Source organism: Macrobrachium rosenbergii, chromosome 12, assembly GCF_040412425.1.
Source record: "Macrobrachium rosenbergii isolate ZJJX-2024 chromosome 12, ASM4041242v1, whole genome shotgun sequence".
NCBI lineage: Eukaryota > Metazoa > Arthropoda > Malacostraca > Decapoda > Palaemonidae > Macrobrachium > Macrobrachium rosenbergii.
Window position 1 is genome coordinate 98,386,711 of NC_089752.1, and position 14,578 is coordinate 98,401,288.

Below are 14,578 nucleotides of genomic sequence, written 5' to 3' on the forward strand. Positions count from 1 at the left end.
ATTTCCTATAATGTTTGCTAAACCATCTTTCGTTATGTTTTTGTTATCACTTCATAATTCAATGAAACAATCATTACATCTACATGTATTATCATGTATATTTCTTTTTCATTTGTTCTTGTACCAATTAACGAAGATGAAGTAACCTCTCCTCCCCTGACATAATCATTGTTATCTATGGTATGGTTCTCTTTCACATCTTCAGTGTTGTGAATGTCTGCCTTCATGGGTTTTACTATTATTTCAGGAGATAAAGGTATACAGTATTCTTAACTTGTTTTTGTTTTTGTTCTTTCTTCATATCCTTTATCTTTGGTTTAACTGATGTTTCTCTAATAATAGCTGGTTTCTTCGTTTTGGGTGGTGTTCTCTCCAAAGGACTTTTTTTATCTTTAATTTCCAGTTCATCTTAACCCTCCTCTGTTACTTCTGTAGTAGCATCCTCTTGTGTTCCCATTTGCATTAATATTTCAAATGAAAATTGGATAAAATATCATCCATCTCATTTGTACATGTTTCTTTATTCTTTACCATTTTAGTTTTTATTTCTAAAGCATTAATTTCTTCTTGAGATTTACTTTTCTGTGTTCCGTTATTTCTATCTGTATGCATTTTTGTTTCATTATTGGTTCTTGTTACTGAGGAATATGTACATTTCTTAGACGGATCTTGAATTCCTCTCATTCTCAATTCTAACTTAACTTCTTTTACAGACATTCCGGTTCTTTCTTGTGATATTTTTAATTCTGTATTGTATATATAGTACATACATTCTTTGGACTTTGCATGGTCTTGCCCACTTTGGTTCACTGCACTCCCATTGCGTGACATGTTCTTCAGATCCACAATAGGCTATGCACATTACAGGTTCATTTCAACAATATTTTTCATATGTCCATATTTACTATAATTTTGACACTAGTGGCTTTGGGACACAAGGTCTTACTTCTCTTGGCCTAAAATTTTTATTTTCTGATATAGATCTTGACCTTCAAATTTTATTTTTGCAATTTTTAATATTTGTTTATTCATCTGTTACTTGGTACATCATATAGTTCACAATCCTGTACTTTTTGGTATCTCTTTTTATGCGAGTCTAATAGTATATTATTTTCAACTGGCTCGTTATTATTCTCAGGAAGTACAATGGTACCCTGAATACTGTTCATGGTATCATGTTTTTTCTTTTAATATTTATGTTATCTATATTTTTTATTGATAAATAATCTTCAGACTGACTTTTTGTTGTGGCTTCTATAAGCCAAGTCTTTTCTTTTATCTGTTTAAACAACATTTCAGTCGTAGAATGTCTGCTCAATAAATAATTTTTCAACTTCTTGAGTGCTGATATTTTTTGGTCAGTTTCTAGGGTTAGAAACCTTGACCAACTTCCACTCCCAAAGAGGGAGTCAGAGTAAGTCAAGGTTGGGTCACGACGATATTTGCTTTTTTTTGGGGGTTTAGTAACTGGGGACTGCCTGTATTGGATTTGTCTTATTGTCACAGCCTCCTTCCCTCCCTTGCTAGAGGGAGTGGGTTTGCTGCTATAAATCTAATGATAGAAAAATAGAACAGATGCTCGAAGCGTAGACTTATTTGCTTCGGCTGCCAGCTCCAGCATGTGTCAGCTCGAATCCCACTCTCTGCCCACACAAAGAGAAGGAAGGATGACGAGAAAGGAGGAGGAGAGGCCAGTCAATCACGCAATCACCTCACTTCTATAACCGAACACCTTAGGCGAGATGCTACCTGTCCCATTAGAGGAGCTGGGTAAGCTACACAACTTGTTGAGCAGCCACCATAGTTCCCAAGGATAATGTGTCCAAGGACTTGTGGGCAATGTCCCAAAGGTAGAATGACATGAGCGTGGTATGTTGAGACCACACCCCTCCTTTCAGTACCTGATGAACCGATAGATTCTTCCAGAATGCGAGGGTTGGGCCAATGTTCCTGACTTCGGGTGCTCTCAGGTGGAAGGTACCGGTGTCGTCTTCGCCAGCTGCAGAGTACGCTCTCCTGATTGTCTCATGAAGCCAAAAAGAAACCATGTTCTTAGACACTTCTTTCTTGGATGAGCCAGTACTAATGAAAGAGTCGTCGACACTTAGGCCAGAGACGTCGAGTCCTCTTCAGATAGTAAAGCAGCATTCTAATAGGACAAAGTAGCCTCTCATCTGGATCATTATCAACAAAGTCCTCCAGGGAGGGGATCGTGAAGGACTTGAACCTGGCATAAGGAACCGACAGGTTCTAGTTTTCGCAACGAAATCCGGGATGAAGTTGAGCGACACTGATCCCCTTCCCCTCAAGTGTTTAACATCGTAGGAAAGTCCATGAAATTCACCTATTTTCTTCACCGATGCCAGGCCAAGCAGAAAGACGGTCTTGAGGGTCAGACTCCTGTCTGATGACTCTCGTAAAGGCTAAAAATGGTGCACGAGTCAGGCTCCTAAACACGAGCCACATCCCACACAGGTTCTCATCAGTAGTGAAATCTCCAAAGAGAAGTCTACAACTTTCAGGCACAAGATTGGGCCAAGTGCACCCCCATAAATTTTCACAGCTGAAATGGAGAGAAGCTTCTTTTGACGAAGGAAGATGAGGAAGTCTGCGACCTGCTGATAGTACCTCTGACAGAGAGAGACCCCGTCTACGACACCAACCACAAAAAGACGGCCCATTTTCTCTGGTAAACCACTGCAGAGGACTGTCTAAGATATCCAGCCATCTCTTTTGCTGCACGGTGAGAAAAGCCTCTTACTAGCAAGAGATGCTGGACAGTCTCCAACCACGAAGACACAGGGACTGCACTGCTTGATGGTACCACTCCATGTGTGGTTGACACAGAAGGTTGGGCAAGGGAGGAATCTCTCTTGGTGCCTCGGACAGTAGAGCTAGCAGACTGGGATACCAAACGGCCTGTGGCCAGTTGGGAGCCACCAGAATCATCCTGAGATTCGGGGTGATCAACACCCTGCTGATCACCTTGCGACTCAGACTAAACGGAGGGAAGGCGTAAACATTGAGGTTGCCCCACGGGTGTTGAAATGTGTCCTCCGCAGTGGCCCATGGGTCTGGCGTGATGGAGCAGAAGACTTGAAGCTTCATGCTGGGCTGGGTGGCAAACAGATCGATGGCAGGAAGTCCCCACAAGTTGAAAACCTCTCCGTGATGTCTAAGTGAAGGGACCACTCCATCCCTATCACTTGATTCTGGCAGCTGAGCTTGCCTGCCACTACATTCCTCTTGCCTGGAATGCACCTGGCTGACAGCTCTATCAAATGAGTAACTGCCCACTCATGCACCTGCAATGTTAACTGATGCAGTGGGAGGGATACAAGATCGCCTACCCCCCTTGTTGACATATGCCACTACTGTGGTGTTCACTCATCAACACCACCGAGTGTTCCATCACTCGATCCTGAAACTCTTGGAGGGCTAGGAAGGCTACCTCGAGTTCCAGGATGTTGATGTGAAGGTGCTTGTTGTCTCAATTCCACACCTCCGAAGTCAGCAACTTCTCCAGGTGTGTACCTCATCCCTCAGTTGATGCATCTCAGAACAGAAGCATGTTGGGAGGGGAGTGTACAGGAATACTCCTATTAAGAGGTTCCCGTTGTTCATCCACCAGTCTAAATCCTGTCTCACCTCCTCCGAAAGAGGAATGGGAACAGAATGAGGGCCTTGAGACTGGGACCAGTACTCCTTCATTCTCCACTGGAGAGAACAAAGGTGAAGCAGCCCATGAGGGACCAGCTTCTCCAACGATACAGGTGAATGATGATGACTTGCCGTTGTTGAGCTGGCTGCTCCCACCGAAACAGGAACAGCTGTGCTACCTTCCTGAACCTGCGGATATGAGAGTCCGAGGGAAAGACTCTCTTGCTGCTACCGTATCTATCAGCATGCCCAGGTACTTTACCCTCTGCTTGGGGATGAGAGTGCACATCTCAAGATTTACTACGACCCCTAGGCTGTAGCAGAGGAAGAAGAAGACTGGGTGTTCCCATGAGCGCCCTTTGAAGCCTGGGTCTTTTTAGGGGCCGAGGAAGTGCTAGTCTCTGGCACATCTCTTTCCACTGCAGCATCTACCAACTCCCTAGGGAAGAGAGAAGCAGAACCCAGCAACGGTCCGTTCCTAAGGGTCAATGTTGACTCGGGATCTACAGACCTGAGATCCGATTCAGGACAGTATCCCTCCTCATCAGCACCAGGTTTGCCCACAGGTTTTCCATCTGATGGGCAAGGTAGGAGATGGCTGTACCTCCAGACTGGCAAAAGTCTCCCGAAGAAGGAGTCCTCTCCAGGGTGATTGCACCCGAGGAGGCAGCAACCTTGGAAACTGTGAAAGACCACAGATCCAACCAGAAGACTGCCTGGAGGGCTACCATGGTGGTGGCCTCCAGGTTCGATGCCTCTTGCTGCGAGAAGGAGATCCCTTCCATAGTAAATTGCTGCAGAGAGAGACCTGGGCCTAGACGAACCAGGTCTGAGTCAACCTGCTTAGTCGGCAAAGACCCCTCTGAGGGTGTGTAGAAATGCTTTTGTCGAGGCAGAGGAAGGGGAAGGAGCTTGTCCGAGTGGTTCGACTGAAGGGAATTTCCTTGCCCAGAGACAACGTTATTCAAGCGCAGACCACACAGCAGCCCCACCAAAGCCTTTGGTTCCTTCTTGGGACCCAAAAAGGATTTGATGCATGAAGAACAATCCACAGCAGAGGCCATGGTCCCTTCCCTGAGATCAATGTGCTGACGGATCGGCGCAATGATCTCTGTAAAGGTCCTCTATACAGTATTTCGGGGGTGTCCACATCCTGAGGAAGAGGACCCTCGAGTCCTTCCAGGGTGTGGTCCCCCCCGACCTACTCTCCCTGCAGGAGGGGGAACCTTGCAAGAAGGCTTATCTAACAAATGAGTTTGAAAAATTGCAATACAAACATATAGCCTAGTCAACAATAAAAAAGGAAAAGGAATGGTGTACTCAAGTTTAATCAAGAGAAGTCTGAACGGCAAAAGTTGGGCAGACAGTCATTAAAGCTGTCTGGACTCGACAGCAGCCGGAAACAATGTGGAGTGCCGACCACTAGGTGGGCAAAGTTCCCCCTGCCTGTTGGTAGTTTACTACTTTGTCAATGAGTCTGAATGGCTGTTCCAGTTCGGGTTGGTTAGCTAAAACCCTGTGTAAAGAATGAAGGTTTGTATTTGTGTAGGAACAAAGATAAACTCAAAACAGGCCTGTACGAACTTAAAACTTAAGGTGATCAAATTTACCTTTCAAGACTGGTTTAACAAACACTTTCTCAGATGTAGGAAACTTCATTCAGAGATACTGTACTGACATCTATAATTTTCACTATTATATCAATAAAACATGAAAAATTTCCAATCCCAACAAGTTCAGTTATAAGCATTGGTTCAGCTGCAGTTGTTTTCCTTGCTTTTATAGGATACCTTGAGGATAAATGTTTAAGATATATTTAAGAGTGTATACATATGCCATATCTGAATATCTTACAGAAGAAAAGTCTGAAGTGCTTAGCCCATCTCCTCTTGCCCCAAGTGACCCCTGGCCCTTGGTCCAAGGGTAGGAGACTCAGTACCTAACAGGCCTATTTTATATAAAAAATATTCAATTTACTATCATTCATCCATTATTGCTACTTCATTCTGCCTTATTGAGAAATTGGACAGGAAACGCTGTTTTCAATGTGATTTAGCCACTGACTTGAGAAATTAGCCTAGTTTACGTGAGAACTATAGTATAACTCTGCACAGCTTGTTACCTTGAAATTGAAATTTTCTATAGTATTTTGTTACTTATCAAGAATTTACCGTTAGTTTTTGACAGTCTACTGTAATTAACCTCAGAACTGATGTTATTGTATGCTGGGCATCCTGGAATGCTAAAAAAAAAAATAAAAATTTTTGAAAGTAAATTGTATTTTTCCTAACTATACAAACCTGAGGTCCTTTACATTAGGAATTACTTTCAGCGTAGGCTGAAAATGGCCGTTAAACTCTTGAGCAAGGTGGTTAGGCAGTAACTACCGCCAGGTAGGCGGGAATACCCGCCTGCCCGCATGTAAACAATCCAGTTTGTCTTTCGGTCCAGGTTCAGGTTGAGGGGTGGCATGAGGTGGGCATAATATGTAATGTAAAGGACCTCAGGTTTGTATAGTTAGGAAAAATACAATTTACTTTCAAAAATTGTGATTTTTTTTACAAAAGTTCCCCTATAACACTGCGCATGTGCGATAGCCTTCCAGGATGCCCAGCATACAATAACATCAGTTCTGAGGTTAATTACAGTAGACTGTCAAAAACTAACAGTAAATCCTTGATAAGTAACAAAATACTATTCTATAGAAAAGCTCAATTTCCAAGGAGGGAGGAATCTGAGTGAGTCTCCTGAACTGACTGGAGTTCTGCACACCTGGGCTACTCCTCCTGGTCAAAAGAGCGAGGAGGAGTACCCGAGCCTCTGACATATTGATCAGTGTAGGAACTGCAAGATCAAATGTCAGATACAGGACCTTTTCGCGTGAGTGAGGAAACGTGACTCATACAAAATAGGCTGGAAGAATCTTGGAGTTGGAGGCAATAAGGAAAAGCTGAGATAGGGTTTCCGTTATTGCCAGACTCTCCTTCCTCCCCTTGCTAGAGGAAGGAGCGGAATTGCTTCTATGATCCTTGGAGAAAAATAGAACAAGTGCTCGATGTGTAGTCTTACCGCATCAGCGCCACGTCCAGCATGTGTTGGTTCGAGTCCAATTCTCATCCCAAAGGAGGAGAAGTAGAAGGATGGGGAAGGAGAAAGAGAGGCCAGTCACTCTCGGTATCCTTCTCAATTCCAGAACCAACACCTTAGGCAAGATGCTACTCGTCCTCTTGAAGGAGCCGGGTAAGAAAACACAACTTGTTGAGCAGCCACCACAGGGCCAAGGAAAAAAGGATCCAAGGGCCTGCGGGCAAGACCATAGGAAGACAAGAGTGTGGTCTATGAGACCATGTCTTGCTTCCAGCCAGACAGAAACTTCCGGAATGCAAGGGATGGACCAAGCCATCGGCTTTGTGAGCTCTCAGGTGGAAGGTGCCAGTATCGTCGTCATCAGCTGCCGAGTACCTCCTTTGATCACTTCAAGAAGCCAGGAGGAAGATGTGTCCTTAGACACTTCTTCCTTGGGAGAGAGAGTACTAGCGAAAATGTCAACGACATCCAGATTAGGGGTGTCGAGCCTTTTCAGAAAGTACCACAACTCCCTACAGGACAAAGTAACGACTGATCTGGATCATCGATACAAAGTCCAAGGAGGAGGGGAACAAGGACAACTCGAACCCGACAATAGATGTCGAAGGATTCGGAGTCCACCTACAACATCTGAGGAGTCGAGGTATTGATCCCCTTCACCTATTCTTGTATCTTCTATGCCAAGGCCAGAGCAAGATGAGAGATGATCCTACGAGGGCACATCTCTATCCAACGACTCTCGTAAGGGTGTGTGCAGCATGGGACAGGAACCCTAAACGAGAGTCACAAGCCACCCAGGGAACAGTTTCCTGGAACAGCAAGACCGAAGAAGCTTCTCATCCATAGCTTAATCTTGACTGAGGAGAAGAAGGCTACTTCAGATAGAAGACTAGTTTGCAAGGGCCTATGTTCTTCACAAATGAAAGGGAAAGAAGCAACCCTCGGCAGAGAACACGACTCTGACCCGAGAAGGAGTTCCGCAACGACACCAACCAGCGAAGACGGCTCCAGTCCCTGGGAGTGTTGGAGAGGACCTCAAGAGATATCCAGCTATAGCCGCTGCCACTCCACGAGAAAGCCTATGCTTGCAAGGGAAGCTGGAAGGTCTCCCAGTCCTGAAGACACTGGGATGCACTGCCTGAAGAACCGCTTCTTGTGTAGCTGCTACAGGAGGTTGGGTCAAGCAGAACTCTTCTTGATGCCTTGGCTATCAGGTCGGGTGAGAGGCAAAGTCTTCCAGCATTTGTTTGTAACTCGGGGTGAGCAATGCTTGAGAACCCCCTAGCGAAACAGACAAATACAGAGGGAAAAATGTAGACATCAAGCTTCCCAAAAAGACAGCATGCCTCGCCGTAGCGGCCTCTGGGTCTGGTATGAAGGAGCGACAAAAAACTACCGACTTGTGCTGGGAGGCAACAGAAAGATGCTAGGGATTTCTCAGTCGAGCAATCTCTTCGTGAATCTTCGAGTGAGCAGTACGTTCCGTCCCGATCACACAAACCCGAAGCCAAGCTCGCCTGCCAATACATCCCCACCAGGGATGCATCTGGCTAATTGAGATGTTGAGTGTGCTATAGAACACTCGAGTACCTGCAAATGTCAACATGTGAAACAGGAGGTAAAAAAGATTGCCTCTTGTTTGTCGACAAATGCCTCTACTGTGGTTTGTTGTTCAATGAACCATGAGTGTCGCAAAACTCATCCTGAATTCTCGGAAGACCAGAAGGCTGCCTTGAGCCCAGGATGGTGATGAGAAGCTACTAATCGTCTCAGTCCCATACCTTCAAGACAAAGTCTTACAGATGTGCGCCTATTCCTCAATCGGTGAATCCGTAAGTAGACACAAGATGTGAGGGGAATATGCAAGCATATTCGAAGGTTCCTTCAATCAAGCATTAGCCTAACTCCTTCCTTGTACTTCGAAGAGGAAAGAAGGATGGAGGAATGGAAGCAGACTTCCATTCTCCGCCATGGGGAAGCTTCTGCAAGACGACAGGATACCGAGACAATTAGCTCTAGCCAGGCTGGCATTTCCCGAATCGGGAGCACGGGAGAGGAAGCGGGATGAAAAGAATTGCCGAGACCTAAGGGAAATAGATACTTCTCCTGAAGGAATCCATTTCCAGGTCTCGGCAATGTCACTGTCGGCTCCAGAGACTTGATAAGTATCATTTCATCCAGGAATCTGCAGTAGGATAACTTCTTCCCGGTCAATGCTTCTTTCTCTCTTCCCCTCTTCCCTCCTCCCTTATGGGAAAGAGGGTGGAAAGAGACACAGTTCTGTGCACTTTCCTAGAAAGGTAGGAGAGGCTATGTTCCGCAATCTTCTATCGAAGCCTGGGTCTTCTTAGGAGTTGAGGGGGGGCTGGCTTGAACTCAAGGTCGAGTCGAGATGACTAAGACCCAAAGGTCTTGGCCATTGTCCAAAGGACAAGGCAGTGCCCTGGTACGAACCTTGATTACCGAGGTATCTGGCAAAACTCGGCAAGAGAAAGGCAGAACCAAGAAAGGTTCGTTCCTACGGGTCGAGCAAACTCCAGACTTACAAAACCAAATTGGGACAAAGTCCTTCTTCTTAGCACCAGAACTGCACATAGAACTGCAGTTGGCCAGACCCTTCGAGGCAAGAAGAATTCATATTCTGTCAAGGCAGGAAAGGCTCTCTCAGAAGCAACTCCTTCTCTGAAGAAAAGAGTCCATCTGGTCGGCAGCCCCGACACTCTCGGCCCCTCGGGAACTGCAAGGGTTGCAAATGATGAAGATTATTCATTGGGGGAGTTGCGGTCCTGTCCCGGGGATCCTCGCGCTGACGAATCGGTGCAAAGTTCTCAGAAAAATGAGGGCGATCACAACTTGAAGGACCCTCGCTGCTTCCAAAGTGTGAAACTCCTGTACCTCTGCCCTTGGAGGGAGCCTTGACAGATCCCATGAAACCCTCCTTGGCTACCTGGTTGTACTATGAGACAATCGGGGGACCGACACCCAAAGCACGCCAGGAAGCCGAACTCCGAAGAGCTCTCTCTGTCCGTCTTGCACCTCTCAGAACAACCGAGAGGAAAAGAGAACAGGTGAGGAGAAAGAGTACTCCTACATGTCCTGCCAGTAAGACCAGCAGGAGAGGCGGACTGTGAGCGATAATCAACTGTTGGAGATTACTGCTACACGAGGGAAGAAGAGCTCTTATGCCGTGGCAAAGCGCTTTCCTGGGAAGAGCAAAAAAGTTCACTCAAACAGAGCCGAGAACCCGATTCAGAAAAAAACCGAGTGGGGTCAAGCCGAGCCGATCAAGCAAACGCGATCCAGACTGGGAGGTATGTGGTGGACAGGAGGCAGGCAGGGCGAACCGAGCCAAGCCAGTCTCGCAAGCATGACCAAGGGGTGAGCGGGGCGAGCAAGCCGAGCCAAGCCAGTCTTGTAAGAGCGACCAGGGTCTGAGCCGGGCCGATCGCGCGAACACAATCAGAACTGGACAGGGCGGAACTCGTCTGCCGTGCAATATTGTTAGTTTCCCGAACTCTAAACTCCGAGGCCGAGGCCCCTCGAGAAGAGGGTTCAAAGGGGAATTCTGTGTCTGCTATCCTGCATATTCGAACCCTAAGGTTCAAGACACAAGTATGAAACCTGATCGAGCAACCGAAGCAGCTGGCGGGCAGTATCGAGACACCTGACGTCTCGGCACGCAAACGCCTGGCGTCTTGGCACCCAGACACCTGGCGTCTCGGCACCTAGACACCTGGCGTCTCGGCACCCAGACACCTGAGTGTCTCGGCACTTTCTCTCGTCCTGTGCCTCTGGTCAGGAGAGCATTCGTGATTCATAGAATTCGAGCTACACATGAGACTCCCAAAAATTGGGAGTGGCTGCTTTCAGTTTCCTAAGAGATCGAAAGAGCCAGGCACAGAACCAGTCTTAGACGCAGACTTCCAAGACTGGCACCGAGGGCATGGCCCCCGAAACGCCAGACCCACAGACGAATATGAATCGGTTCCCTCCCGAGGGCGGGAAGAGCCAACAAGAGAAACTTGTCTCCCGGAAGAGAATCAGTCCCTTAGAAGTCCCACAGGACTCCTGAAGGGAATCTCTTCCCTGCTTCAGAAGGCAGGAGCTACTGCAACGGCCAGGAACGTCACTTCCACAAGGTGACTTCCTTCACCTTCATGCCGACATCTTCTACAGGATGGCGGACATCGTAACCTCCGGGGCAGCTAGCAAGAACACAATGGAAGCGGCCCCGGGCACGACCACCAGGAGAAATAGCAGGCACGATCAGGACAGCCGATGCAGGAGCTACAGAAGCGGTTCGAAAGGCAGGAGCTACCGCAACAGCCAGGAATGTCGCATGAAAGTCACCAGCAGCGAGAGGAACGATCAGGACGGCTGCGGCAGGAGACCAGGAAGAGCCGCCCAGAGACTGTCGTCGAGTTAACAGGAGCGTAACACAGGGAACAGCAGGAGCAGATGGACCACAGATATGCCAGAGGCATTGCCACAGCATACATGAAGGCCAGCAATGACAGCGATCGATCCACATCGGCAAGAACAGAGTCAGAACAATCCCGACGTAGAACTATGTCATCCAGCCAGGTATTGTGGTCGATCCCGAAGCAACACTAATGAACATCGGGACTCCTTCATGCGGGATATCCCCTGAGATATCCAGCCAACTACTGCTGTGTCTGTGATGCTCACTGTCAACCTGAAAGAAAAAGCAAAGATGATTAGAGAGGGTAAACTCTTCTTGCTACGAGGGGAACTGCCCTACGCAGTGAGAGGAAGTACCCAAGAAGAGGTCACCCAACCGCCCACTACCCTCCCCCCTCGTGGTCTTCGCCCAATGAGAGAGTGAAGAGGCCGGAGGAGAGAGATCTCTACCGAAGGATAGATAACGAAGAACCTACGGGGAGAGAAAAGGATGGAGGGGAGGCCACCAAGGGCGCCATGGAAGTGTAACTTACAGATGACGCCCGCAACCTCCCACCCGCCCCACAACTCTCTAAGCTCAGGCGGCGAAAACAACACTCACCACAAGTAGGAAGGCGAAGTAGTCATGCCCTTGTACAAGGAGGGCGGGAGCCCAAGAAGGGAAGCGAACTCTTACGTCCCGATCAATGTAGGGGGGTGAAGATATTACGTCCCAATCTAATATTTCCGATTGTGTAGGGGAATGCCTTCAGTATCTAAATAAAGGGCTACTGGAGAGAAGCATTACCACTCGGTTACGCTCCTTTAAATACGCCCTTGGCCATCAACCCAAGACAGCGCAGGGGAACGACGGCTATGCAAGGTTATCACAAATCATGGGTTTGTATTTATAAATATCAAACACACGTAATATATACACAAAATACATTAAGATCCCACCGGGATAATAAGAGCTTAACGACAGTCAGGCAAGGAGATCCAAAACCACATCTGCAACGCATGACGGCCGTAAGCAAACTGGAATGTTTACATCCAGGCAGGCGGGTATTCCGGCCTACCAGGCAGTAGTTACTGCCTAACCACCTTGCTCAAGAGTTTAACAGCCGTTTCCAGCCTACGCTGAAAGTAATTCCTAATGTAAAGGACCGACGGTTTGTATATCGTGTCAGAACAAAATGGAGTTTCCTTCACTGGGGGGGTCAGGGGGCTCCAGCCCCTGGCAAAGTAACACGGCACACTAGGTTAGGTTAGCTAAGGTTAGTATAGTTCCTTTTATAATGGGTTTCCTTTGCCAAAACCTTCTTGGACTTATGGCTCACAGGCTGCACAGAACCATTTCAGGGTGGCCATCATAACAATAACATGCCCTTTCTCTCTCTGTGTTTTACCCAACCCAAAACACCCCATTCCCAAAGGGTCCTCAAAAGAGCTGTGAGGTTAATAATAATTGGCTGCCAATAAACAACACCACCTCCTTCATCAGCAACACTAATAGGTTAGTATAGGAAAACTCACTTTCCTAGGTAACAAGCTGTGCTGTTCTATAGATTCAACTAGTTTATCATACATAACCCACAGCTACCTCACTCAGGTGCTTCAGTGCTCCTTGGGTTGGGCAAGCCAAGGTTAGGTTGGTAAATATAAGTATTAGCTCCACGCCTGTTTTTACCTTGGAAACTGGCTTTCTCTACACTTTTAGGGCTTCTGATATTGGCGGTGCATTCGTTTGTTGCCAGCCAAATGGAATGTCCCTTCGCCGTGTTTAGTACTGGCTGGGGGGGTTACCCATACGTTAACAAGTTATTGCACTTGCCGGACGGGATATGAACCATTCCAAACAGACGTACCCGTGCTCTGTCTTCAGGGGTTTATTACAGGATAATTACATTTGTGCAACAAAAACTGAAGGTATAGGCCTATCCATAATTAGCAACCAAAAAACTGTAGAAAAAGTCAAGTTAGAAGAAAATCGCTGCAGCGGAGATACTACTTAGATCTACCATTAGCTTATACTAGTGACCTGGCTAGTTTTACCTCTTTGAGGTCTAGGCTTGTTCATCCAAAGTGGTATTTTCCTTTTAGCTTAGCCTAGGCTATTCCCCTTTAACAGCGACACATATGATACAGACAAACCCAACCTGTATTTTAGCGACGCTTTTCTAGTCATGAGTACAGGCCCAGCCAACGGTAGCCTAGCATATGCCATTCTTGCATTGCTTTTGGTGAAAGATGACAGACAAGGTCGAGGACGACAAACTCACTTCTCATTATATTAACCATGCCCTTCATTGATATACTAACATAACAGAAAACTCTTAACTTCCAAACTTTACCTGGACAGATTTATCCTAATTTTCTACATCACATTAGAGGTTAGTGGTTTGCACGAATGCAATTTGACATTTGTTATTGTTATGGTCTTCTTCTTCTATTTATCGGAGTTATGGCTTCCGGGACTCTTGTTTTCTTTGGACATTAGGCTATTTTTCCAGTTTCTGTCTGGTTATTAATTTGTAGAACTCTTTAATGAATATTCCTAACAATCTGTCTAAAATGTTAATAATTGTTAGGAACAATACTAAATAACTTACAAACTTTTTTCTGTTGTTATCTTTGAAGTTTTTCCTTAAAATATTAGGGACGCTAACGGAATGTTAAGCAGTTGTAGCGCTTGTCTCAACATGGCTCATGTTGTTATTCAACGTAACCAAAGGAGAAGGCGAAGTAAGATTTAAAGTATCCAGAATGAGAGTTTGGGAAATGAAATTATAAAATTTTTCAATAAAGATATAGACAGAAGAAAAATGAATGCAAACTTTAAAACGTGTGTTCAGTAACAATGAATTAGCACAGGAAATGAAAACATGTGAGCTAGAAAAGAAAAAAGGCTGTAATAAAGGTTCATAGATTCATATAAAGAAAGAAAAAGAAAAGGATGAAGGTTTAAGAATAATCAAAGCAGTAGAAGAAATCGAGACTAAAGAGAAGTGAACAGGCCTGGCTTTTGAAGAATTCAAAAAGGAAGATGGGAAAAAGCCTAGTAATGTACGGTGATAGATCAAAAAAATGAAGAAACAGTAGAAGAGTAGAAGATATATTTAAATAATAATAATAATAATAATAATAATAATAATAATAATAATAATAATAATAATAATAATAATAATAATAATAATAATAATAATAATAATAACAAATTATTATTTCGAACCCGACCATTGGCAAACAGATTGGTCAGCTGAAAGAAACTTCACATTGACACCCTATGTAACCACTCGAAAGTACTTTAGTTCCGAAAACGCTGTATTCAAATCCACCAGTCTGCGCAGTGATAATATGCAGAAGGAAATTAATGTAAAAGGTAGCCTACGAAAGATATAGAAAATTTTTGCACGTATGAGTCCTCATA

General features: G+C 45.6%; 1 protein-coding gene across 1 annotated transcript in view; it reads right to left on the minus strand.

Moving 5' to 3' along the window:
* Window positions 1-13,631, minus strand: part of LOC136843779 (myb-like protein X) — a 219,032-nt gene extending 205,401 nt beyond the window's left edge. Inside the window, 1 exon segment of the mRNA XM_067112488.1 lies at window positions 13,503-13,631. The gene's annotated coding sequence lies outside the window, so the exon portion shown is untranslated.
* Window positions 13,632-14,578: the final 947 nt, after the last annotated feature.